This window comes from Primulina eburnea, chromosome 2 (genome assembly GCF_022965805.1).
Source record: "Primulina eburnea isolate SZY01 chromosome 2, ASM2296580v1, whole genome shotgun sequence".
Taxonomy (NCBI): Eukaryota; Viridiplantae; Streptophyta; class Magnoliopsida; order Lamiales; family Gesneriaceae; genus Primulina; species Primulina eburnea.
Window position 1 is genome coordinate 37,048,592 of NC_133102.1, and position 24,667 is coordinate 37,073,258.

General features: G+C 34.7%; 1 long non-coding RNA gene across 1 annotated transcript; it reads right to left on the minus strand.

The window, feature by feature from the left end:
* Positions 1-784: 784 nt before the first annotated feature.
* Positions 785-2,636, minus strand: LOC140824673 (uncharacterized). The gene is made up of 2 exons (XR_012116439.1): positions 2,369-2,636; positions 785-1,731 (listed from the first exon to the last, which is right to left on the minus strand). It is a non-coding gene; the product is annotated as an uncharacterized lncRNA (long non-coding RNA).
* Positions 2,637-24,667: the final 22,031 nt, after the last annotated feature.

Below are 24,667 nucleotides of genomic sequence, written 5' to 3' on the forward strand. Positions count from 1 at the left end.
TTTATCCCCATTTGTTTACATTTTTTTAAGCTTTAATTAAATATTAACCAAAAGCACTTATTTACCAACTTAACTCTAATTAATTTATTAAATCCCAAGGACATTCTTTTTCTTTAAATTAAATTATTCTTTGACTTAAATTAAATTTAGGAATGTCTTTCTTATTATTAATCTTATCTCTAATCTCCAAACTCCGGTCCGACCTCGTGTATTTATCCTGGAAAGATAAAACTAAACATCTATTTTTTTTAAATAAATAATCATGACTCAATAAATTTAAAAGAATGAATTTAAACTCTCATGCATAAAAATCATTTTAATTTAAATAACAGTAATTATGCATGGCTTATACGTAGTTTGATTTTCATAATCATTTTTTTATGATAAATTTTTGAGTTACTTTGAAGAAATAACAGTAATTATGCGCTGTTACTTTGAAGAAATTAGAGTGCTCAAAGCAAGCCTACGCTCTGGATACATTAGCATGGGATAACATTATAGGATTTCGATCCTATTACGTTGGCCTTCGGGATCGGAGTAATGATTAACAGGGACAGTCGGGGGCATTCGTATTTCATAGTCAGAGGTGAAATTCTTGGATTTATGAAAGACGAACAACTGCGAAAGCATTTGCCAGGGATGTTTTCATTAATCAAGAACGAAAGTTGGGGGCTCGAAGACGATCAGATACCGTCCTAGTCTCAACCATAAACGATGCCGACCAGAGATCGACGGATGTTGCTTTTAGGACTCCGCCGGCACCTTATGAGAAATCAAAGTCTTTGGGTTACGGGGGGAGTATGGTCGCAAGGCTGAAACTTAAAGGAATTGACGGAAGGGCACCACCAGGAGTGGAGCCTGCGGCTTAATTTGACTCAACACGGGGAAACTTACCAGGTCCAGACATAGTAAGGATTGACAGACTGAGAGCTCTTTCTTTTCTTTTTTTTTTTTAATGAAAAAATTTCCATTAAAAGGTAAAAATTTAATAGTTCAGTACATTCGCAAAAGCGAGAATCAATACCAACACTGTGCTAACACACCTCCCCAAGAGACGAAACCAACTTACTCAGGCATACCCCGGATGCCAGAGCAACAAAACGGAGCATACCCCCGATGAAAACTAAAGCAAAAGTAGTAACAACTACACGGGGCATACCCCGGCCAACCAACAACCAATGAAACAGTTCATAAACTGCTAAACCCCAGAAGCGGGAGAAGAACAAAATTCGCGCAACAGAGGTTAACCCGTACATGGACTAGTCAGCGCTTCGATCGGACAACATGAGTAGGAATAAACCTGATCCCCAACACCATGGAGATCACCGAAGGTCAACCTACAGGCATCAGGCATAAATAACCAGCATATCTCTGGTAAGCAAGGACAAAAACGAACTGTTCAGAGTTACAAGTACACGGGGCATACCCCGGATGCCAGAACAACTACACGGGGCATACCCCGGACGAATAATAAACTCACGACTCGATACAACTACACGGGGCATACCCCGGTCAAATAATACCAATCAACAAAAAACAAACAACTATCCCATATGGCATAGATGAAGTAAATCGAGGACGCATACTATTTAATTCTTAGAACAAAGGTTAACTCATTCATGCAATTGTGGAAGTACAATCACCAGCGAATGTCACATCAAGTATATTGGCCATTCTCTGAGAGAAATCCATCCCAAAGTGCTTCCCATCTATGTGAGAGCTCCGACAAATCTGCAAGCAAAAACAGCCCACAGCCAGGAGCCAGACAAACAAACAGTAGAAGATGGAACAAAAATAGCAATAAATAAATGAATTAAAGAAAGTTAACACAACAGGCGCTTAGACATCAAACGAGGATAATCATCAAGGCAAGCCTCTACACTCTCGAAAACCACTTGAGGAGTTCACAAGCACATTAGCGGTGCCATCATTACATGAGCGAGACTAGGCTATTCAAATTTCACCAATATTTAGATCTTCCAGCAGCAACTCGTTGTTAATTGGCTATTATTCGGAACAGCCACCACACTTAGCTCCCTATTTTATTGATCCTATATCTGAAATCCATCCATCCCCAAAGTGCTTCCTATCTTCAATTGAGCTGTCAAAGAACATCAACAGCACCAGGAACCAAACGAAGAGAAGGAGCAACCAAATATAATGCATAAATTTTCACTTAGCTACCGTACAGTGGCATTAACAGTTGACAAAATGAAAACACAAAGTCTAGCCATTCACACCCAAGGGGTAACCATTATTGCACCACTGTCAATCAAGAACTGGACAAATAAAATGGCTACTTAAACTCCAGTCAATCATCCAGACAGAATATTAGACACATCAATCATGATACATTAACAGTAATTACCACGAGAAATGAAGATTAGGTACCAAAACATTTAATGGTTATACGCATTAGCAAGCTTGAATCTTCAGAATTTGAGATATAATTTATGCATCCAGCCCATCATGAAATTCAAAGCATATAGAGGCAAGAGTAAGAAGCCACGCATGCTAATCCATTCATAGGTGCACGGTTCAGTCATCCAGATTCAAATCGAGCATACTAATTAATCCATCAAAACCCAACAACTACACAGCCAAAATTAAGTACTCCAGTCTAAGAAGTGCAAAGTCCAGCACATAGTTACAGCAACACAAGAGGGATAGGAATTTCCAACTAAGCGCGTCCCATTGAACGCTACGTAGCAGCAGTGTCAAGGCTATCCACATTCTTTCCCTGCAAAAGACCAACTTGGCCAGCAAACAAGTGATTCAGCGGGTTCAAAAAGAACGTAAAACAAGAAAATAACATGCAAAACAGTAAGGCAAAGGAGAAAGAAACAGAAAACCACTGAAACTCTCATAATCCATCTGGTTGTTTAAAATGTTACCAACTTACAGCACAAACGAACACCACGCAGCAGTAGTGTGAAGTTTATTCTTGTTCCTTCTCAAAATAAAACTTGATGCAAAGAATCTTCTATGGTATTGTCCTTGAGGACAGGAAAAATCCTTCTAAAGCTCCAGTGGCCTACTGTACCAGCTTTTGTTAAGTAACTGTGCTTGATATAACAGGCCCATCAATTGTTAATCAGCAGGACCAAACGTGGATCAGTGTAATTTTCTTCAAGCACCCTGCAAAATAAACCAAAAGAACCGCAGAAACCATTCCAAACACATAGTCTGAAAAAAGGAGGCAACAAATAACATACACCGTGTCCCTAACCATGAAGCGAACCGAACAGTTTATAGAATCTAGTTGCCAGCGTGATATTGGATACAGATTTAGTGAACAATGTAGCAAATCTATGACTCAACAGTTAAAATAACGTTGCATTCTAATGACATTAACACAGGGTTTAGAATACCACAATGAATATCAGTAAGCTACCAAGAAGTTCAAATAGTAGTGTAGTATTGTGTCGAGCTAAAAACTTGGATTTGGATCTTCCGTATCACTGAATCACAATTAACATTTTCATTATCGAAAAGTTTTCGATTCCGCATGTCCCAAATAGCATAAATAGCCGCCGCTACAGCATTGGTCCTTATTTTATTAATCATCGTGGATCCACGGTAAGGACCGCGGAAAGCTGCTATAACTGCATTTGCCGAGCCCATCTTTTTCCTCAGATTTAACCAGTCTCTCACACCATTCCACACCCTTAAGGTCATCTCGCACCGGAAGAACAAGTGGTCAAAACATTCCAGACTTAAATTACACATGTTGCACATTTGATCTTGAACATACGGTTGACGATCTTTAGTCAGAAATTTTTTATGAGCAAAAAGCCAAAGAGCTAGCCTGTGTTTGGGAATAATGCTAGGTTTCCAGACCAAGGGCTTCCAAGGCCAAATCATTTGGTTTGGAGCGAACCAAAGGTATGCTTTTGGTGAATTGCAATTCCCACAATGCCATTCCTGAAGGTGCTTCTCCACCTCACCCGTGGAGCCCAGTCTTCTCAACATATCGTCCCGTAAATTCGCCAAGCTTTTCATTAATGGTGAGTCTTCTCTATTTGGTCTCCATCTCCAGAAATCATTGAAATAAAAGTGGTTAACCCATTTAATCCAAAGTGAGTCTTTCTTCTCGTGGATATTCCAAAGGACTTTTGAAAGTAGAGCCCGATTCCATGCCTTTAAATCTCTTAATCCCAGCCCCCCAGCTTCAATTGGTTTACAAATTTTCTTCCAAGAAATAGATGGGTGCTTCGTTGCCCAAAAGAACGAACGGCACAACCCATATATTTTCCCAATAACACCATCTGGAATAGGTAAAATCGATAGCCAATAGCTCTGGACCCCTTGCAATACAGATCTTATCAATTCCAATCGTCCAGCATGTGATAATGATTTTCTAGGCCATGACAAAATTTTCTTGGAAATTGTATCCAAAAGCGGACCATAATCTGCAATTCTTAGTTTCGAGGAGGCAAGTGGAATGCCAAGATACCGGAACGGAAAAACACCTAATTGGAACCCAGACAATTTTAGTAAATCACATTTCACCTCATCAGAAACTCCGGCAATATAAATATTAGACTTATTGACATTAACACGGAGCCCCGCTCTGTCACTAAAATCCTTCAAACACTTCATCAAAATACCCACACTGCCAACATCACCTCTTGAAAGTAATAAAATATCATCCGCATAAGCCAGGTGAGTTAAACTCAGTGGAGCACACTTGGGGTGGAAATTGAAATCGGGGGATGCCGATGCATTTTTTAGAGATCTCGAGAGCATTTCAACACAGATAGAAAAAAGGTAAGGGGATAGTGGATCACCCTGCCTTAGTCCTCTCTTCCCTTGGAAGAAGCCATGCAATTGGCCATTAATAGAAATCGAGAAAGAAGTGGTGGAAACGCATTCCATAATCCAATTGGTGAATTGTTTCGGGAAATCCAGAAAGCACAGACTTTCCTTCAAAAATTCCCAATGAACAGTATCATATGCTTTCTGAAGATCTACTTTCAGAATGCATCTCGGCGATGTTCTCTTTCTATTGTACTTACGAAACAGCTCTTGAGTTAAGTGTATGTTATCCACAATCGATCGATCTTTGATGAACGCCACTTGGGCATCATCAGTTAAATGCCCAATTACGTTCCCAAGACGTGTAGCCAGGATTTTCGAGATGATCTTATATACTACATTACAACATGAAATTGGTCTAAAATCATGAACAGAGTTCGAATGAGATGTTTTCGGAATTAGGGCCAGCACCGCATGATTCCACTGTTTAAGTAGCTTACCGTTCTGAAAAAATTCCAACACTGCATCTACCACATCTAAACCAATCACATCCCAGGCTCTTTTAAAGAACAACGAACCAAAACCATCCGGACCTGGGGACTTATCATCATCTATATCAAATAGCGCCTGTTTAATTTCTTCTATTGTGATAGTACTAATTAGTCCACATTTCATTTCATCAGTAACTACATTGCCCTGCAAGCACTGCCCACACTTCACGTGATTCCTACTATTATTAGTGCCCAATAAATTTTCAAAGTAACTCACAAATTCAGCGCCAATTTCATCACTGTCAGTAGTAACAATACCATCTCTCTTGGTAATAGCCACGATACTATTTTTTTTTGTATTTCTTCTAATTAAGTCATGAAAGAATTTAGAGCATCTATCACCAAACTTGGTAAAATCTCCAATCGCCTTCTGAGAGAAGAACATTCTCTCGGCCTCAGACAGAAATTCAGCACGATCTCTTAGCTCTTTAATATCTTTCGATGTCACACCACCAGTCAGAAGACTAAGCTGCTCAATTTCCAATTCATCCCTAGCCACTCTAGCCCTAGAAGAAATGTGACTAAAGTGCTTATTGTTCAACGTTTTTAAAGGCGTTTTCAGTTTATTTAATTTCTGTTTTAGCAAGTACTGAGCAGTCCCATGTTTATGTGAATGCCAATGCATTCTAACCAACTCCAAAAAATTCTCATGATTGACCCACATATTAAAGAATTTAAAGCACCGATTCTTACGCTTGTCAGGTTGTTGCAGATTAATAATATAACAAGAGTGATCAGAGAGACAACCAGGGGCAAGAAACTCCACATAAGCGTTAGAGATACTACTTAGCCAAGCGTTATTCACCAAAACTCGATCAATTTTAGAGCATACACTTGAGTTCATCCATGTAAAAAAACAGCCCACACTTTGTAAATCAACTAACTCATTAATTACTACACACGTCTCAAAATCCGTTGTTTCATAATTTTTAATAATTGTTCCTCCTTTTTTGTCCTGACTAGATAAGTAACTGTTAAAATCACCTAGCACGATCCAAGGTTCCGACATAAGAGATCCAATTCTATTAAGCTCCATCCAAAGTGGTTTACGAGTTTTAATCGAGTGCAGCCCATAGACAAAAGTAGCCACAAAGGATGTCGATGTTTTCAGGCAATCCACATTCACATGTATAAATTGATCATTAGATTCCAACAGAGAAATATTTACCATATGGACATTCCATAGGATTAAAATTCTGAACTTAGAACCAGTAATCGAGCTATTATTAATACATGCCATACCTGGGAAACGTAGGCGCATTGCTTTATCAAGATTTGTATCATCCATCTTCGTTTCCAACAAGCAAATAATGTCCAGTTTTTTTGATTTAAGCAGACTTTGGACACATTTCTGCTTAAGAGGCTTGTTAAAGCCTCTGATATTCCAACAAGCGATATTCATGTTCCACCAAAGGCTGTATCGGGCCGCCGCGCCTCAGTAATATTCTTCCTAAAGACTCTTGAATGTCCACCTCTCATTGGTTGGTTGGTTGTAGGATCTATCGCCACATATTCTGTATCCATAGAGCTAGATCCACCTGCTGCATTTGAGATGTTTGGTCCTTTTTTCGTCTTATTTTTTATTCTTCTATTTTTCTTCGATACCGTCTTCCATTCTTCACTGTCTTGAGTTCGTACTCTAGATAAAATGTCATCTGAGTCGTCATCATCAAGGAAAAAATCATTTTCTCGGTTGTATGGAATTTTTACATCCCCGAATGATAGAAACTCGTCATCCTCACAATCATCATTAGACAGCTGTTCATTATCTGGAGAAATAGCAGTAACTTCTTTCCCCGAATCACTCTCCAAATACAGTCCAGCCGAGGTTTGCTCAGCCAATACATCCTGTTCAATTGTCTGTCCACCAGGATTATGCTCATTACTGGCAGCCTTAGTGTTTAGCAAATTCTCGAATATAGCAGTAGATGTGTTCTGCTGCACACAACAAGCAGCCACTGGGGTATGATTTGACTTTGAGTTTGAGCTTTCTGGTATGTCATTATGTTTTGTAGCCATTTCCTCAAGTGTTGCACCTTCTGATTTCTTACCAGGATTTGGGGCAGAGTTGTTGTTATTGTTAGCATCTTGCTGCCTTCTCTGTTGATTGTTACCAAACTTGCGAGGAGCTATACCATACGTAGCATCAACATGGCCAAGTGAATTACATTTAATACAGAACTTAGGATCAAGTTCATACTTGAAGGTAACAACAATTACCTTTCCAGTGGGTAATTTGATAGTACAATCCCACACCCTGGATTTCTTCGCATCAATCTCAACTAAAACTCTGGCATAAGTCGATCCCTTCTTTGATATAGTCAGCTGGTCTGTGTGTATGGGTTTACCAACCACAGATGCAATCCTACTAAGGGCAGTAGTTGTCCAACAATCTGCTGGCAAGCCATAAATCTGTACCCAAGAAGGTAGATGCTCCATGTCTTCTTTGCTAAACAAGAAACAACTCGGCATCACCTTTAAGAACAGTTGTCTACCCGAGATTAGATAAGGCCCCCCATTGAGGATCGAATCTCTTTGGGTTTCATTAGCAAATTGGAACATAATCCAGCCATTATCTTTAAAAATGAACTTCACATTCCCACCCCATCTTTTCACAAAGTTGAGTATAATGTAAGCACTAGGGCGCGGCCCCATAACGTATCCAACAAGGCAGAAACCAAATGTTTTTTCCACCGATTCAATATCTTCACTGCCAATAATCACCTCACCAGATGGAGGTTCAATGTATTTGAGTAGTGAAGCTTCGATTGGAGCTCTATTGTCTTTGAAGAGACTAGCATAAGATTGTTTCCCATTCATCTTTTTTGATGATCCAACGTTGCCTCCAGTAGTAGCATTTGAGTTGGAATTAAAAGGTGCTTGCTGTGATTTAGAAGATCCATTGACATCTCCCTTATCACTCTGTACATTACTTTGTACCATCGGTATATCCCCAGCTTGCATCGAAGATTCAGTTTCACTTGTAGTTTCCATAGTAGCAAAACGTCGAACACTTGGAGTACACTAAAAATTCGAGTAAGCTTTAAGAACTTCAGAAAGCAGTAATCTCAATCACAATAGAGTTAACCCATTAGCCAGCAGTGAATATAACCCAGAACAAGTATATTGCATCAATCGAACAATATCCAGAACGAAATGAAAGTAAGAACCCTAATTCTGCAGAGAGAATCGCGGCTTAGATATCCAAAACCACTGAAAAGAAGCTTGAAATCGTAGTATTCTTATACCAACTTAGTTAATCTAACGAGTATCGAGACAGTAGACAAGATGTGCGATCCAAATTTATTTTGAAAATCGCTCAGAATCGCGATGAACACAGAATCGAAAATGAAAAGGGGAAATAAACGATAAGCAATATCGATTATAATAATATAAGGTGGAAGCAACAGTAGATATCGAAAAATGTGAGCAAACAGTGATCGATTGGTGGTCTTGATAATTCTAAAATCACGATGAGAGCAATTTACGCATAGTGTTCCTTCACTTTTTTAGAGAGAAGGGAGAGCATTTCTCTCTCTAAACACTCTGACTGCGAAAGCATTTGCCAGGGATGTTTTCATTAATCAAGAACGAAAGTTGGGGGCTCGAAGACGATCAGATACCGTCCTAGTCTCAACCATAAACGATGCCGACCAGAGATCGACGGATGTTGCTTTTAGGACTCCGCCGGCACCTTATGAGAAATCAAAGTCTTTGGGTTACGGGGGGAGTATGGTCGCAAGGCTGAAACTTAAAGGAATTGACGGAAGGGCACCACCAGGAGTGGAGCCTGCGGCTTAATTTGACTCAACACGGGGAAACTTACCAGGTCCAGACATAGTAAGGATTGACAGACTGAGAGCTCTTTCTTGATTCTATGGGTGGTGGTGCATGGCCGTTCTTAGTTGGTGGAGCGATTTTTCTGGTTTTTATGCATGGCTTGCAATCAGTTTTTATAATAAATTTTTGATTATATAAATCATTTTGGAATTTTAAAATACATCTCACAATAGCCAAAATTTCTTTTGCTACCGTGGAATAATTTTTCTGGGCATTATTCCATTTTCAAGAATAAAATCGAATAAGATATTCTTGTTTTGTTTTGGGGTTTATTTGTTTTAGAATCTCTCCAAAACCTATATCAGAAGCATCTGTTTCAACAATTTTATCCTATTGTGGATTTACAATCATAAGACAAAGAAGATTTTTAACCTTTTTTTAATATTTTTAACAGCATCTGTATGTTTTTAAGACCATGGTAAATGATTTTTTTTCTTTAATCTATCATATATGATAGCAGAATCATTGGTTAAATTTTTTATATAAGGAGAAATATAATTTAAACTTCCTAAAATCTTTGTAACTGAGCTTCATCAGTTATAATATCGTGAAATTGTGAACCAAATTCTACACTTCTTTGTATAGGAATGACTTTCCTTTTTCAATCATATGACCAAAAAATCTAATATTAGTTTGGAACAAAATCATTTTAGATTTTGATATGACAAGGCCATTTTGAATAACATTATTTTCAAACATATCTAAATGTTTAAAATGTGTTTCAATAACATTTGAAAATACTAAAATATCATCAATATAAACAATTATAAAATTTTTGTAATTATAAAAAAAATATCATTCATAATTTGTTGAAATTATGAAGGGGCATTTTTTAAGCCAAATGATATTACTGTTCATTCATAATGTCTTATTGGAACATTAAAAGCAGTTTTATATCTATCAGATTCTTTTATTTGAATCTACCAAAATCCTGATTTTAAATCAAATTTTGAAAATATAATTGCATGTACAAGTCTATCTAATAATTTTTTTTCTATTAAAAATAGGATGCCTAATTCATTTTAAAATCTTATTAATGGGTTTATAATTTATTACTAATCTAGGAAATCATCTTTCCTGCTCAGAATGTTTATTAGCATAAAAAGCAGTACATGCCCAAGGAGATTGAGAAGGTTTTATTAAACCTTTTCTAGTAATGAATGAATTTCATTCTTACATAATTTTAAATATTCAGAATTCATTTGACAAGGACGAGCCTTGATAGGAATATTCTTTTCATTAAAATTCTCTTCATATGGAAGAGAAATAATATGCTTCTTACTATTCCAAAAAGCATTTGGAAGATCATTACATATTTCCAATGAAAAATTTATTATAAATAATTTAAATTTTTTCCTGTAATTTAGGATTTTGTAATTTATCATCTATAGTTAAATTTTTTACTTCTTCTTCTAAAGAATTTTTACTTCAAAAGTTTTTCTTTCAATATTTTCTTGTAATTCATTTAAAATTGAAGGATCGAGGGTGCTAGTGCCTTCAAAGACAATTCGTACACTATATTCTCCAATGAGCTGCAATAGCTCGTGTTCTAATAATATTAACACCGATTAATTAAATCGAGTTTGATCAAAACCAAGCGGAAGAAACTCGAAGTAATCCTTCGCGAAGAAAACTGCTAAATTAGAAAACATTTTAACTTATGTAAACTGAATAATCGAAAAAAGGTAGACTGATTTTTGCATTCATCAGTTCAGTTATGGTGACTTCCAACTGATCCAAACAGTTTGAAAACAACAGTTAATCAGTTAAATACACAAGATATGTTTATGGATGTTCAGAGGCTTCAACTGCTCCTACGTCACCCCTTCTACCACCTCGGGTAGGATCCACTAGAAGACTTTGATTTATACAACTCTTTGTACAAACCCACTCAGCTAGGACTTACACTACTACCTAACTGAACTCCTAGCCACGGCTGAAGGTAGTACCTTCCAGCCAACACTTCTTTAACGTCTATGTGTCAAAAACTACATATACAAGTTTAACGTCTTTGTACAAGATTGTGTTTGAGTGGTTGAGAGAATTTGTGTGTGAGAACTGAACAAATATGTTCTCACACACTGAGGGAAAATGACTTATAATCTAAGCAGATAACACGTTAAGATGTCCCTCTGGGCTTCTGAAAGCTGATGTACAATGTGCGTGCCTTCCTTTTCTCTCTTGAAGAAGCTTTTTGTTTTAAATATCATTCTTTTTCTTTCAGCTTCTTCTTGTTGTGCTTATTGAGTCTTCACTGATCTTCTCTTTATATAGGCGGGAAAAATGATCGTACAGTGAGATTCATTTATTGTATCTGTTGCATCTTGAATTCGTTTCTTAGACTTTGTGTCTCGACTTTTCGACTGCCCTTCTGAAACGTTTTGTCTTTAATGCTCTGATGCAACGTCAATTATTGTCATTTGACTGGACATTGGCTTTGTACCTTCATGCATAGCTGGAATCCACTTAAAGAGTTTGTCTTTATCTACAACTGAAAGATTCTGACTGAGGCTTTGAAGTGGTCAGCTGAACTGATTTTCAGTTGGGCTGGTGAAATCAGTTGACTCGTCAGTTGAACTGATTTCACTCTCGTTCAGTTAAACTGATCAGCTATGCTTCTTCATCATTTGAACACTCCTTCAGCTGGCCAGGCTTCTGAGGTTCTCCTACTGAACCATCTATCAACTGGACAATCAACTGGACTGCTCAATTGACGTAATCAGTTAGACCGATTCAGTTTGTGCGATCAGTTAGTTCTACAGCTTGCGATGTAAATAGCTCGTGAATGATCCTTGCTACTGCACACTAAGGTAGATTATTATTAACATAAATTAACAAGTTTTGTTATCATCAAAATCAAGATTGCGAACTTGAAAAGTTCCAACAATCTCCCCTATTTGATGATTAGAAAAACTTGAGCAGTTAAGCGCGATATATTCAGTTCAAGGGTTAGTACATTCAAACATCGTTAAAAGCTCCCTTTTTATAACTGAATTTAAAGAAGTTTTGAAAACAAAGAAAAATTCCCCCTCTAAAACTGAATTGAAAAACTTTTAAGAGGGATAACCAGAGTTGAGAAAACTTCTTTTCCGTTGATAAGAAAAGGAAAGAGTTTTTCTCAACAACTGAATTTTTAAAACTGATTGACAATAATTTCAGTTAGAGAGAAAAACAAAGAACTCCCCATCAGAAACTGAATTTAAATACCCGTATTTGAAAGATATTTATATAATCATTCATTCAGAGGTTATAATCAGTTAAGAAATGTAGAAAAAAAGTCTGGAAGTATCCATTCAGTCACAATGAAACACAGCTTAATAAACATAATGTTTATTTAAACAATTTCCTTGCGTTTCATCTGAGTACATACATCATTTGAACAAGAAAAATTACTACAACAGTAAACATCAGATATCAGTTGGTTTATGCGACAGAACTGTCTATACCATCAACTGGTTGCTTGACTTCTTGAAATGCTGCATCGGTTGTGAGTTCAATTTACTAGAGAAACGAGTTAAACTGCTTGAACTTGACTTATTTGCAAACTAATTGGTCGAGCAGCCTCTGACTAGGCTCAACTGGAATACAGCTCGTGATTTAATCAACCAGAGTCCCAGAATGGATGAGTTTCGTCTGAAGAATAGCTGACCTGGTAGGCTTGCAACTGAAAACTTTTTCAAGGAGCAATTTAGCTGTGCATCTTTGTAGATGATTCTCAGTCCCTACAGGCTGATTAAAACTCCAAAGCAAAGAATCTAGAGAAGTGGCCACAACGATAGTTGCAGAACCAATCTTCTCAACTATTTACCAAAGAGTGGCATATAAATAATTTCAAATAGTTTTAAAAATAGTATGAAATACTTTTAAATATCTTTTAACACTATTTTAAAGTAGAAAATTTTAAAACACAGTTTTCTTCAAGTGTTCTTCTTAGAACAACCCGCTCTGATACCAATTGAAGGACTGAGTGTGCTAGTGCCTTCGAAGGCATTTCGTACACTATATTCTCCAATGAGCTGCAATAGCTCGTGTTCTAATAATATTAACACCGATTAATTAAATTGAGTTTGGTTAAAACCAAGCGGAAGATACTTGAAGTAATCTTTTGTGAAGAAAATTGTTAAATTAGAAAACATTTTAACTTATGTAAACTGAATAATCGAAAAGGGTAGATTGGATTTTGCATTCATCAGTTCAGTTATGGTGACTTCCAACTGATCCAAACAGTTTGAAAACAACATTTAATCGTTAAATACACAAGATATGTTTATGGATGTTCGGAGACTTCAACTGCTCCTACGTCACCCCTTCTACCACCTCGGGTAGGATCCACTAGAAGACTTTGATTTATACAACTCTTTGTACAAACCCACTCAGCTAGGACTTACACTACTGCCTAACTGAACTCCTAGCCACGGCTGAAGGCAGGACCTTCCAGCCAACACTTCTTTAACGTCTATGTGTCAAAGACTACATACACAAGTTTAACGTCTTTGTGCAAGATTGTGTTTGAGTGGTTGAGGGAATTTGTGTGTGAGAACTGAACAAATATGTTCTCACACACTGAGAAAAAATGATTTATAATCTGAGTAGATAACACGTTAAGATGTCCCTCTGGGCTTCTGAAAGCTGATGTGCAATGTGCGTGCCCTTCCTTTTCTCTCTTGAAGAAGCTTTTTGTTTTGAATATCATTCTTTTTCTTTCAGCTTCTTCTTCTTGTGCTTATTGAATATTCACTGATCTTCTCTTTATGTAGGCGGGAAAACTGATCGTACAGTGAGATTCATTTATTATATCTGTTGCATCTTGAATTCGTTTCTTGGATATTGTGTCTCGACTTTTCGACTGCCCTTCTGAAACGTTTTGTCTTTAATGCTCTGATATAACGTCCATTATTGTCATTTGACTGGAAAATGGCTTTGTACCTTCATGTATAGCTGGAATCCACTTAAAGAGTTTGTCTTTATCCACAACTGAAAGATTCTGACTGATGCTTCAAACTGGTCAGCTGGACTGATTTTCAGTGGAGCTGGTGAAATCAGTTGACTCGTCAGTGGAACTGATTTCACCAGCTTCAGTTGAACTGATTTCACTCTCGTTCAGTTGAACTGATCAGCTGGGTTTCTTCATCAGTTGAACACTCCTTCGGCTGGCCAGGCTTCTGAGGTTCTCCTACTGAACCACCTATCAACTGGACTGCTCAATTGACGTAATCAGTTAGACCGATTCAGTTTGTGCGATTAGTTAGGTCTACAGCTTGCGATGTAAACAGCTCATGAATGATCCTTGCTACTGCACACTAAGGTAGATTATTAGTAACACAAATTAACAAGTTTTGTTATCATTAAAATCAAGATTGCGAACTTGAAATGTTCAAAAAAAATCTATGAACATGTTTAGTTATAAACTGAAAGGAAATAGGATTACCTTGAAAAGTTCCTATAATACATGTTTCTCAACATACGTTAAAGGATAAATTTGATATATGAAACGAAGTCCAAGTATAAGTTGGCTAGAAATATCTTTTGCTAATAAAAAACTTGTTTGAATACAGTTTTTATCTTTGCAAATATATGTTTTTTAATTTATAATTTATTTCTAAATGTTCTCCTGTGGCATGAGAAAGAGAATGAGTAGTTTTATGAAAATATTTAGTAGGAATTAATCATTCCTATATAAAATTTAAATCTGCACCACTATCAATCATAGCAATGAAATTTTTCTTATAAGAATTAAAAATTAATAAAGTATATCAAAACTTTCAGAAACTAAGTCTTCTTTGTTATTTTCAATAACAGAAACTCGATTACTTAGATTTTTATTATTTTGTTGTAAAATTTTTTATTTTTTCTTTAAGATTTTCTATTTCTTTAATTAAATCTTGTATAGTAACTGGATTTTTTTGACTATACTTTTCCTGTAAAAGATTTTTAACTTCTTTCATAGAATATACTTGTTCTTCTTTAACAAGATTATTATTAATACTAGTTGAATTAGTTTTTTTCCATTTCATCAATAATTGTAGATTTCAATATTGGATCCTTAATCATTTTAAGAAATTCAAAAATATTATTATTTGTTAAAATATTTATGTTTAAATCTTGAAATTGAGACATAAGTTTATAATAATCATCATTTTTATCATTATTATTTTCTATATGATTTATGTAAGATTTTCTTTGTATACAATTATTACATTCTTCTAGATCTGAAATATCTGATTCATTATCTAGAATTTCTTCTGAATTATACGATTCTGAAAAATTCTCAGATTCACTATTAGACTCTTGATTTGAATCTATTATTATTTTAAATAATGTTTCTTTAAGATTTTCATCTATATCTAAATTATTAATTTTTTTTAGCCCAACATTGATTAGCATAATGTCCTGAATTTTTACATTTTCTACAAATTATTAATTTTTTTTGTTTTTATATCTTTATGATTTTCGTAAATCACGGCTTTCTTTTTTTTCTTCTTTTTCTATTTTTCTCTTTCAGACAAATGTCTTTCTTTCTAGAAAGTTTTTCGTCTTTATCTATTGTTTTCTTCTTACCTTTATTAGGTAGGTCCATACCAAATTGATCACAAAATTTACCTAATTGTTTGTTCTCAAGTAAATTCTGTTTTTTAATTTGATTATTTAATTTTAATTCATTACAGATAGCTAAACCCTCTTGAATACAAGTACTTATTAATTTTCTATAAGTATAATTCTCATATGGAATATAAATATCATCTTTTCTTAAATTTTTTCTAAATCTTTCAGCAAATAGAAAAGGTAAACCATCTATAAATTTGGCTTTTCAAAGACTATTATTACAGTCTGGTATTTCATAAATACGAGATAAAAATTTATCTTTATACCATCTAAAATTAGTGTTTTACATTTTAGATTACTTAATAAATTACGAATTTGTTCACCATTACCAGTAAATCTACCAGTAAAATGTTCAATTATTGTCATTATTAATGAATAAACTGAATTCTCTATTTGAATTTGATTTCAATTTTAATTGAATTAAGAATTTCATCTACATCCATGGAGTGAGTCTATCATAATAATATTTGCTTTGGATAGGTTTATCTTCCCATTTAAATTTATTTATTTCTTCATCAGAATGATTATTAATATTTTCAAACTCTTCACTAAGAGTATTTAAATTAAGATTTTTAAATTTTTCTTCTAATAATTTTTCTATATGAGAAACATAAGATTTATGTCTGGAAAGGATTGTATAGAAGAAGTTGCAATAGAAACAATATTAGTTTCTTCTTTAGATTGTATATAAACATCTGGTTTAATTTGATTAATGGCTAAAATAATTTTATCAATACGATCTTTGAGAGAAATTATTTCTTCTCCTATTATCATAACATATAAATTTGTATAATTTTGTTTTTCAATTATCTAATTGATATTTTTAACAGTTATTTGTAACATATCATTGTCAAATAATTTTGAAAAAGCAGTAAAATTTAAAATTTTATTTTTCTTTTCTATAATAAAATATTGTTAAGGAGGATAAACAAATTTTTGAATCTGTCCTGAGGAAAGTATAATTTCTTTCAAGTATAGAAATATAATCTATAATAAATGTCTTAGAAAACCAAGGAACAAAATGAATTAGTTTATTTTGGTTTTCACAATATTTATAAAATTCAGTAACAATATAATCAAATTCTTCTTCAGAGAAACTTCTAAAATACCAATCTCCGAAAGATTCTCATTTGGGTTGATAAAATTCTGAATTTATCTTGGCTCTAGCTATAGAACATATAGTAAAATCTATTTTTGATTTACTATCCATCAAATATTAAAATTTATTTCTGAAATTGTATCGGTTTTTTTAACTTTTTGAAAGTTACTTTTATGAACAATATTATTTTGATTTATGATTAAATTTTCTATTGTATCTTGTGCAGAGGATTCTAAATCTTCTCTTATCGCAGAAGTAGAGACTCTAGAAGTTTGTGGTATATCCACCATATAATCTAGATGTGAAATAAAAGAATGACTAGATCTTGATCTAGCATAGACAGAAGATGATAATAATTATCTTTGTTAATTATTGAACTGTATTTGAACAGATCATTCATTAGTTTGTATACCTTGTTCTAAATCTCTATTTATTATATGATTTCTAGGAATAGCTTGTTCAATTATCCAGTTTTTTGGAAATTTAATTTCTTCCCATTTTATAGATCTACGAGTTGTAATATTAGATCTGTTAAAATTAGTTTCTATAAGAATAGTATAATTTAATTTTTTTATCTATTCTTTTACACATAGGATGTAGTGTAAATAGTGGTTTATAATAAATACGATAACATATACATATAATTTATGTTCCAAGAGTATATTTATAACCATGTGTTTTAACATTTAATGTTAAAGAATCTAATATATTTATATCATACAGAGATAAAGATAAATTAGGATAAAATCAAAATATACTGTTCCATGAGCCAGACTAGATTGAATTATCCCATAAGAGATTGTTTCCAAGTTAAATTTCTACCATCTCTTAAAGCTGCTATACAGCTTTCTGGTGAGCCTTCTAAAGTTAAAGGTTTAAAGGCAATTTGTATTAAACCTATATGAATAAATCTATAATTTTTCCTATAAGATAATACATATTTATTATTTAATAATCTCGTAAGCATTTCTTCATTATGAAGAGATACTGATGATTCTATAGTTAAAACTACAGATGGAGGTCCATGGTTCAAGTGTTGGGGGATACCAATAATTTAAGAATTTAGATACTTATGCTTGGAGGTCCTAAGTTCAAGTGTTGGGGGATATCAACACTAGCTCAAGTGGTACAAACACTTTAAGAATTTAGGTACTTATGCCTGGAGGTCCTGAGTTTAAGTGTTGGAGAGACAAAAGAAACCACTTTCCAGGGATGAGATATTATATGAGTGGCGGTGAATGAGCATAGGCTACGGCTCATGTTGTACCATCTTAACGACCCATGACCACTAGTGGTGCATGGACCTGGGCCGAGGCCCATGTTGGTTCAGCCAAATGTTATGAATGTGAACTTTCTGTAGTCGAATTCACGATGTACGGCAAAGACGAGAGAACCAGGGACGATTTTGATAAAGTTTCTATTTTTAGAAAGTTATAAATATAAATTCTATATTTAGAAAGTTTAAATTAGGAAAGCGGAAATAAATTTATAGTAAAGGACGCATTTAATCGGTAACGAAATTTTATGAAGAAAATGAGTAATTTCGGGCGTGCGATATTAGAAACGAGTAGAACCAAATATTTTAAATATTTATGGGACTTTTTAGTAGAATTAAATATGTATTTACTTAATTATTTAGTTGGGCCTGATTAGAAAATATTTAATTAAATAATTAGAGCTCATTAAGTAAACTAAAGCCCAATTAGCAATCTAACAACATAATTAAATAAAATCTAACCTACACCCACCCACAATACACGTCTCTCACACCACCAGCACACACAAACACACACTAGAGTCCTAGGGGTGCCGAAACCTAGAGGAAACAAGGGAAGGGGGAAAGTTTTGCGTCCCAGTCTCTCATCGCGCCGTCGCTCATATATAATAAGAACAAAGGAACAAGGCATGTTTTCAAACCCTTTTTCAAGCACCATTCAATCCATATTATTGCATGTATGCTTATGTGTGTGAAAAATTTATAAAAGTGATTGTTTTTAATCTCATGCATGTGCATCTCATGTTTTCATAAAATATTTTTGAAGTTTATTAAATTGTTGAGGGAAGGATGCAGACCGAGGGTTTCAAGTGATGGTCTAGATATTTAGGAAGAGAATTGAAGGGACAAAAGATGAACCAATGAGCCACAAGGGGTTGTGCACAACTACACGCCAATACCATGAAGGCCGAGAGGGTAGGGTGCGGCTTTGGGGTCCCTACGGCTGGGGGTGGTTGGGGCCCTAGCCAGGGTCTGGAGGTTTGGGTTAGGGTCCTTGGAAGGGCTAGGATAGGTTCGGTCAGGGCTTGTATGAGTTGGTTGAGTGCTGGAACCGAAACTCCACGAACATGCGTTGGTTGGGCTGTTTTGGGGCGTTTCGTTAATTCCTAGGAATAAAGGGGAAGTTCAAGGGCTGGTCCAGGGGCTAGGGACATGCCTTAGGGTCCTGGTGATGGTCTAGTGTGAGCCAAAAGTCGAACCAAGGGCAGCCATAGCCGCTGGAGCCTTTGTTCCAATTCTGCACATGAAGATGCATTCGGCACGCGGCTGCTGTGGGGGAGTTGGTGACTTGAGCGTCTGGTCTGTGTTCAAAAGAGGCTGACCATGGTCTTATTTAGTGTCTAAGTAAGGGGTCTAGGGCCTGGTTCGAGGTCGTTTCGAGCCGTGGTCCGTTCAGGGTCGTAAATTGCCCGAACGTGTCAAAATAGGTGCGAAGTGAGCCTAGGTTAAATTCTAAATCCTTGTTTCAGTTTTGGCTTGGGTTTTTGGACTTCCATAAACTTATATTGAGTCTTAGGATGTTAATAAAGGTCTGGTCTCGGGTTGATTCGAGTCGGGAGGGTAGTTTGGTCATTTGTTTTACCGGAAACGCGAAAACGGTGGTAAACGGTCCATCCGATAATCGAATTGAGTCACTTTTGAAACGTAGGACTTAAGATTAAATTTACAGCAAGATACTGGATATTTTTGGGTATTTTTAAAGTTTTAAAATCGTGTTGTCTCCTTGAGCCAAAGTCTAGGGTCGTCCGGATAAGTATGGCGTTGAAACGCATGCGGTCGGTTCGAGGAAAGTCGAGGGTGGTTTGCAACTTCCTAAAACAATTCCAAATCATGTTAAATGTTATTTTTAGAAGTTTTAAAGTATATGCATGATATATGCTATTTTTAGAAGTTTTAACGTATTTGCATGTATTTGCTATTGTTAGCAATTTCGATGTATACGAATGATTTGAGCCATTTTTGGGAATATTAAAGAATATGGAAAGTCATGAATGCTTTATGAAATTAAAAGGAAAAGGAAAATATTTTTGAGGAATGTGAATTGATCGTGACGAAAGGTAGTAAGGGATCCGATGAAAACATGAACAGTGAACTTGCAATGATGAAAGGGGGTGAATCGTCGAAAACGTGGGTGGGAATCTCAATGATAACGGATCCGTTGAAAATGTGAATGGTGAACTTGTAATGACGAAAGGGAGTGAACCGTCGAAAACGTGGGGGGAATCTCAATGATAACGGATCCGTTGAAAACGTGAACGGTGAAGTAATTTTTATGATAGTCGGTGGGATCCTCAAAAACGTGGACGTTGAACCCAGTGGCCTAGTAATATGGTTTTTATATTGATCAATCGAATAAAAATTGTCACTTTCAAAGAGCGGAATTCACATAAAAATGATAATTTTAAAAGGAAAATGTTCATATTTAAGCATGATTTCAAAAGTTGTATATTTAGAAGGTTTCATGATTGTATAGAAAAATATTTTTTCAGTAAAAGTAATTTTTATGCATGTGATTGTATAGTTATGTACTTGCTATATGAGGTTTGAGCATGCCGAGTCATTAGACTCACTAGGTATGAATGGTTGCAGATAATGATGATTTTGAGTCTTGAGGTGCGGACTATCGAGTTATCCGGAGGGCGCAGTGCATACCCGAGGACCTAGAAATTCCGCTTATGTTAAAGACTTTTGATAATTTTATGGATTATCGCTTTTATTTATAGACTTTTAGGGTGCTAGAATTATTTAGCTAAATTTTAGACTTTTAATGCTTATTTACTTATTCCGCATGAATGATTATGGATTACATGAAGTTTTGTTTATTTGATTATTTATGCTAGTTTATTTATGATGAAATAATTATGCATGAATGTAAAAAAAAAAAAACTAGTGTAAAATAAAAGGAATAGAAGCTAGGGCGGGTCGTTTCATTAATCATTTTGAGACTCACACTTGAATTACCCTTATAGGCATGCTAGTGTGTGTGTCCAAAAAATTCAAGGGGTCAAGTACAGTTGTGTGGAGTGTTGTGCAGTGTTCTAGATTTAGCCAAATGTTGTTTAGGTCATTTGTCCTTGCTATCCAGTGTGTACCCCTTTTTGAACTAGTCTGCAATTAAAGTACTGTCTTGGTTTTCTTTTTTGAACAACTTTTCTAGATTGAAACGGCTTCTTCCAAGAACGGTTGGAACTCGACTGGTTACCCTGTCTAATTACATTTAATGTTGTCTTTAGCCATGTCTTTCCAGATTTAGAGTCTTGATGTTCAATATATCTTATTCTTCTATGCTTATCCTTGTTCTCATAAAGCCCTTTTTAGTTTGCTTGGATTTTGGGCTTGTCATTTTCATATATCGCACTGGATCAGACAAAGTTTATCATATTATAGTTGCTTTCTATCTAGATGTGATTGAGTACTTGTTTCAATATGATTGCAATCACCATTTCCAAAGCCTAGGCCGATTTTATCACAGCTTACTTTTGCTTTTCATGCATCTTACTTATATCTTGGAACAATCTCTGAATGTTATCATTTTTAATGGCTAGCAGACTTAGTTTCACTTTCAAATTGTCGAGTTCTTTTCGCTGCAAACAACTATATGTACTCGACTTATTTTTTAGGCTTAATTTTTCTATCTTTATTTACTCAAATGTTTGATACAAAATCTTGTACTCTTTGGCCATATTATGAAGTGCGATGACAAGATCTTCTTGTGTGAATTCACTAGATCTGAAATCAAATTACTCGCCATCGTCTTCTTCTTGTTCTAAATCTTCCATCAGGCACTACATCGGCTCTTCATTACTTCCACTTGAGATTGTTTCTGATATAGAAGACTCGTTCTCTGAGTATGCCCATTGGCTCTTGTTCTCCTCAGTAACAAGTACCTTCTGATCTTTCTTCTCGAAAGATATTCTCATTCTTAGGCTATCTTTTCTTGAACGATTTTGTCTCCTCTTTTTTGGGCATGCTACAATCTAAAAAAAGTATCCTTTCTTGCCACAATTATAACAAGCTTGACCATCATTTGTCTGGTCGTTTTTATAATATGGTTTAGTAAATTTAGATTGATTATTGCGCATAAATTTACAAAAATTCTTGATGAACAGAGACATGGCCTCGTTGTTTAATTGCACAGTGGACTTTTTGAATGTTTTGAACAGAAACGGCTGAGTGGTTTGACAGAAGCCCTTGATGATCCTTGAAGATCTAATAAATGTTATTTGATGTGAAGGCTGTTGAGCAGTAGAGATTTTGTAAAGATAAAGATTGATCGTAAATATTTTTAAAGAATGTTACAAGTATGTAAAATCTCGTAGTTGATAAATTTCTCCGTGTTTGAAACCCTTCTTGGCATTCTCTCTTTATAGTACTTCTGGCATCTTCTTGTTCAACGTTCGATTGTAGAGCAATGAATGAGTATAAATACAATAGTATTGTCGTCGCCGTCCTTTCTTAATTTATAGTACACTTTAATTAATGAGCAATTCTGCATTTACTAAATCTAAGAAGAAACGACCACTAACAACAAAAAAAGTAACTAGCTTTGCGCGTAGACTTTTAAGGAAAACAATCTGAACTTCTAATATCCTATTTGTCATGCATGATTAGTCTATTAACTTTTTTGATAAAGTAGGTGAGATACTTATATAACACATGGCTTGTATCTGAAGATGACTGTAGGCAACCGTTTATAGATGTACTTCAATAAGATAAACACTTGAGTAGCTCTTAAACCATAGACTTATACGCTTGAGCGGTTGGGTAGATCAAATATACTACAGATGATAAAACGGTTGAATAGCTTTGCATCTTGAGACTTTTGAGACCATTTGAATGACTTTTTCTGAATCTTCAGTGGGCGGTCGAGTACTTGTAATATATTATAAATGCAACTTGATCTAATACAATAAGTTATTATTTGTTATTATCAAAATTAAGAGATTTAAATATATTAATAACGAATATAAAAAATAAATTAAGAATTATAAGAATAATAATTAACATGTTAATGGAAGGGAGTTTATTGACTAAAATTTAGAAAAGAAGCTCATGTACAGACAAAGCATGTGAAAATTTGTGATTTTTATACTTTATGTTAATGGAGAATTAAACTAAAACAAATTTAACATGAGTATTGACACCAAATATTCCATGACATGCTAAAATCACAAATTTCTTAAAAAACCACGACAAAAATAAAATAAAGCGATATAATTTAAATAGTATAACTAAGAGTGTAAAAATGAACCCGACTCACAAACCTGACACAAGCCGCCCTGAAAATATAGGATTTGGGGTTTTCAGGTTTGGGTCAGGTTGAGTTGGACTTAACCGAAATATGAACCAAAAATTGGGTGGGTTTGGGTTTGAGTTCAGGTTGACCTGAATTGAAAATCAGGTCACCTATCAACCCGAACCCACCCGACCAATTTATGTTTTTTTCTTTCAAATCTTGACTCATACAAAAATGTGTGAAACAATTGAGAAGTAGTGTTTAAAATTTGAAAGATATTTGTGATGCTTGAATATTTTTTTTAATTGTAGATTGATTATCATAAATTTTTGTTGTGTAATAATGTTTTTTGAAATACTTGTATTTTCTAAACAATTATTTCTTTTTTGAACTAAAAGTTTAGATAATTTGACTCTTAAACTTAAATAATCCATGATTATATTTATCATGCGAGAATTTTGTTATTATATGTTTAAACTAAAATATTATTATTATTATTATTATTATTATTATTATTATTATTATTATATTATGTTTTGAATTTTTTATTTAATTATTTTGTTAAAGATATAAAGTAAAAAATATAGACTGGTTGGTCGGTTTGGTTTGGATTCGAGTTGAAATATTTTTTTAATATCCTTGTTTTTAACCCAACCCGAACCCACACAACCTACCTAAATCGACACCTCTAAGTATAAACACAACTTAATCCACAATTTATAGACATGTCATGATTGTTAATTTCTTTGAAAACTACGACAAAAGTAAAAATAGAGTAAAATGAGATAAACAATAACAAAATTGAAGGGACGTTGTTTACAATAACTCGAAATTCGCGCGCTGATTGATGAACAATCGAAACGGTTGTATTTGCCGATTGTACATTTTGCGCATCTCATGCCACGTGCCACAATCCAATACGAGGATATAATATTTAGCATTAATTGAATATTTAAACTTTCAATCTCGCGCCGGTCATCGTTGTCAGAGTTCCGATAATCTTCTTACGAACTTTGTGAGCTCTGATGACCTCCGACTGACGAGGAGTTTTTACAGGCTTTTAGCGAAAATCCGACATACATTTGAGTCTTTAAATCATTTAAAAATGTCTTTAACAGTGATTCATAGATATTTTTTTACGAAATGTTCATTTTCATATGAGATTGTCCAGAAATGAGTGCACCTTTCTCCATTTCTTTCACCATTTCTCCATTTCATACCATATTTATTTATTTATTTATATTATACTAAATTATTAAATTATTATTATTATAATTTGTTTAGCATGAATGTGTGCGCTGTAG